A 4297-nucleotide genomic window follows, 5' to 3' on the forward strand; every position below is an offset into this window, starting at 1 on the left:
TTGTTTGATTAACTAAAGAAATGTAGCTAGGGTATAACTACCATTTCTTTCTGCCAGCCCTAGTAACTCTCTTCCTTCTAGTTAGGCATCTGAGTGCTTAATGTGACACCAGCAGATGCTACAGCCTAGAGGGCCTAGGAGCTGAAGTACTGACAGTGCCTGCCTTGGTAGTAGATTCATTACAATATGATTTTTTTATTGTACAAAAATTGTAAAATTGCACATAAAATTGTACCTTAGAGATGGGAACTAATATACCATATGGCCATCAAATAGAAATATAAGAGAAGGGAGACTCCATCAGACGCCAAGATTAAATCAAAATAAATTGTTTTTTCAGCACTGAGGTGTTTTTTTTTTTTAAAGCAGATTTGTGTGACTGAATCCTGGAAGTATCAGCCAGGTAGATCAGTGGTTCTCAACCAGGGGTAAGTATAGCCCAGAGTGGGGGGGGTATGCGTGGTCTTCTGGGGGGTACATCAACTCATCTAGATATTTGCCTCGTTTTACAACAGGCTACATAAAAAGCACTAGCAAAGTCAGTACAAACTAACATTTTATACAGACAATGACTTATTTACACTGTTCTATATACTATACACTGACATGTAAGTATAATATTTATATTCTAATTGATTTCTTTTATAATTATATGGTAAAATGAGAAAGTAAGCAATTTTCCAGTAAAAGTGTACTGGGACACTTTTGTATTTTTCTGTCTGATTTTGTAAGCAAGTAGTTTTTAAGTGAGGTGAAACTTGGGGAACGCAAGACAAATCAGACTCCTGAAAGGGGAACAGTAGTCTGGAAAAGTTGAGAGCCACTGGATTAGATCTTCAGAAGGACTGACTTTCACAATGAAAGATTTGACAGAGAAATATATGTCACTTATATACATATTAAGTTATAACTGAATCTCTGCTAAGAACTACTGACCCACAAATAAGAATGTAATGCAGATATTAAAATGACAAAGTCAAGCACGTGACCTGAAGGAATTTGCACAAAATAGGTAAACTAATCAAATGAGCGGCTTGCTGGTGCTATAACAAAGGACATCTACTGAGAAACAAGAGCTAAACTGGCTTAGGGAAACAAAGTGCAAAGTCAGCTCCAGAGGAAACATTGAATTGACTGGGGGAGGAGGGGCTCCTGGTAATACCAAATTTGAATCTGGTCCTACATTCCTTCAGAATGCCATGCTCTCAAATGATGATCTATAATATCCAGGCCTATTAGCTAGAATAAAGATAACAGCCTCCCTTCTCCATGGCCATTACCAATCTATGAGTCCCTCGAAGAGTACTCTTAGTGCAAGGCAGTAATCAAAACTTAGACTGAAACGTCAAAGTCAGACTAGATGCTCAGGTGGTCCCTTCTGGCCTTAAACTCTATGATTGTGGGGCATGTGCTTGCATTTGGATCCTATTATTTCAACTGATTGGAGAGGATGTGAAACACTGAAATCGGCCTTTTACAAATTCTGTAACCATTGGGTTTTGTTTTTTGTATTTTGTCAGATTTGAACCTGCTTGTGGTGGAGTATACAAACCCTACACTAGACAACAAGGCGTTAAGGAGCTTCTGTGGGCTCAGCCAGCTCCACCCTGCCATATGTGCAAGGCATCCACAGGCGGGAGCAGGAGTTAAAAGGGGAGCAGAACAGCTCACTTATGGGCAGACCAGGGAAGAGAACATATCTTCGTCCCCTGGGGAAAGGAGCTTCCCAAACCATTGCCTGAAGGCTCCTCCCTGGTGAGAGGGAGGGGCAGATCCTCATACTCCCTGAAAGTGAGTCTTTTCTGCCCCCCCACCCCCTCCGTTACTCACTCAATTTGTTTGTGTTAATTCCCCTTGCTTTTTGTTTATGGGCTACTTTGAAAAGGGAGAGACTTGGAAGTGACCTCGCTGGAGGGCCATGTCACAGGAAGAGGCGGAGCAGTCACTGACATCAAATCCCAGTGGAGAGAGCTGCCATGCCATTCCTGGCCATGAGGAGGTGCCAGTGCTGAGCTGATGCTTTCACAATGCTACATCTGTTTTCTCATAAGGAGAAATGTAAGATGTGCTATAAACATTTACATGTTAGCAAAGGAAAACCAAACAGGGGCTAAAACTCTAATAAATCTAAAACATCTACACTTCCATGTGGACCAGGGGGCCAGTTCAAAGCAGCAGCTGAAGAAGTCTTTTCCCTGAAGTTCTCCATGGTTGAGGGATGGATTGCTTTCTCAGGCCCTGATCCAGCAAAGCATTTAAGCACATGCTTAATTTTAAACACGAGTAATCTAAGACCTTGTGGACACTAGATTCCAGCCACTGGTGCAGTTCCCCCTGTGCAAGCTCTTAGTATAGACTGGCAAAAATACCACTGGCACCACTGCTTTAAATTGTCCTCTCACTGCTTTAAATTGAGATAAGCTGCACTAATCCAAATTTGCAGCTTCAGCTGGTTTGTCTGTCTAGAGATGGTTCTGCCCCAGTGCTCCTACGCTGGTGATGGGTCACCAGTGGCTGAAGTCTGGGCAACTCTCCCCTGCCAACATCATCTCATTGCCTTCAGTGGGATTACTTGCAAACTTGCAAGTGGGATTACTTGCAAACTTAACTTTAATGAGGCCTCTCTTAGCATGTTACATTTACCTGAAATGTTCCTTCTGCCACCCAGACACCATGTCATTCATTTCTTTCATCTTCTCTTCAAACCTTTTCTTTCTGCCAACCCCACTCATCTTCCCTTCCCTCCTTACTGCAGCTCTCGGGTCACTCCTCCCTATATCAGGGAATAAATATTCTAATCTTTACCCATTTTTAAATTTCAGCTCTTTCCTTTCGCTCAAGTCCACCATTATCTCATTTTTGTTTTCCTACATGGCCTGTAGGAGTGTCATTGCACCCAGCTCTCTAAATTGTTCTTGTTATTTTATGTCTTGCTCTGTTAAGTGTTTTGTGATAATTGGGGTGTGTGGGCTGTTTCTTGGAGCTAAGTCCTGGAATTAGAAAGGGCTTCTAAAGAGATGGAATCATATCCCAAGTCACTCATACACTACTGTGATTACTGATTAGAAGCATTTGTAAAACAATTATTTTTGCAAATGTGATCTTTTAAAGTTTTATTCACATGCTTGTCTGTTGTCTACTTGAGATCAGTGATTCTTTCAGTAGAATGGGGAAGTATCACTTCTGTTTTAGTGTCTGGGTATGGTCTGATTCTGATCACTGCTCATTCAATTGACTTCTGTGAGAACTGTGGGTTCTCAGCACCTTTCAGGTTTAGGCCATTGTGTTAATTTCCATATGTCTTTATAGATAAGTATAGTATCTAGAAGAGATGAGTAGGTGTATGTTTAAAGAAAAGTACGTATGATGTGAGTAGTTCTGAACAAAGTATCTAGAGGATTATTTATCTTCAACTTTGTGCATAGCAAGAAATAGAGACAAATGGACAAGGATCTCTCTCTCTCTCTCTCTCTCTCTCTCTCTCTCTCACACACACACACACACACACACACACACACACACACACACACACGGCATTGTTTTGAAAATTCTGTCCTTCAACTAGTTTCACACATCTGCAGAGTAATAGCATATTTCTGAAGTCGTTTATGAAATGAACAACTTCACAAAACATGGTGTAATGAGTCTTAAGAGTAAAATTGCAACTGATTGAACTACTAGCAAAGAAAAATATATCTCCTTTTTAACACAAATTTGTTATTAAATAGCATATGACACCTTGGGTATCTAGATTACTTAATGTCAGTTTAGGTGGTGATTAAATGGTTTGAAATAATTACTTGGAAATGTATAGAAGACTGATCCTGCTCTCAGTGAAATCGGCAAAACTTTCAATGAGGTAAATTGGAGAAAGAGACTGGACCCTAATTTATGCTTATCATGTAGTGGCATTAGTGACATGCAGAAAACATTGTTGTGCTTTCTATTAAAATGAACAATAATAAATCAGACCAGGAAAATCTTCTTATGTTTCAATATTTTAACTTACTAATTTTCAAGGGGAAAAATGGGCACCTTTTTAGATAACCATTTTTCTGTTTAAACAGAGTGAGCACTTAGACTGTAAGATCTTTGAGGCAGGGACCACTTTTTCCTGTTGCATGTACCATCCTTGGGCCCTAATCATTGAGTGGGGCTTCTAGGTGCTACCACAATGCAAATTATAAAGAGTAAACAGAAAAAAGTTTCTCTTAGAATCTGCATGGATCTAATTCAAGACTGGATGAATCATTTATAGATAGTCAGAGGAATAAATCTGAACTCTAGTGACCACTCT

General features: G+C 40.0%; 1 long non-coding RNA gene across 1 annotated transcript; it reads left to right on the plus strand.

Moving 5' to 3' along the window:
• The first annotated feature begins 381 nt into the window (after positions 1 to 381).
• Positions 382 to 3986, plus strand: LOC123378616. The gene is made up of 3 exons (XR_006582678.1): positions 382 to 428; positions 1521 to 1791; positions 1886 to 3986. It is a non-coding gene; the product is annotated as an uncharacterized LOC123378616 (long non-coding RNA).
• The last annotated feature ends 311 nt before the right edge of the window (positions 3987 to 4297 follow it).

This window comes from Mauremys mutica, chromosome 1 (assembly GCF_020497125.1).
Source record: "Mauremys mutica isolate MM-2020 ecotype Southern chromosome 1, ASM2049712v1, whole genome shotgun sequence".
Taxonomy (NCBI): Eukaryota; Metazoa; Chordata; order Testudines; family Geoemydidae; genus Mauremys; species Mauremys mutica.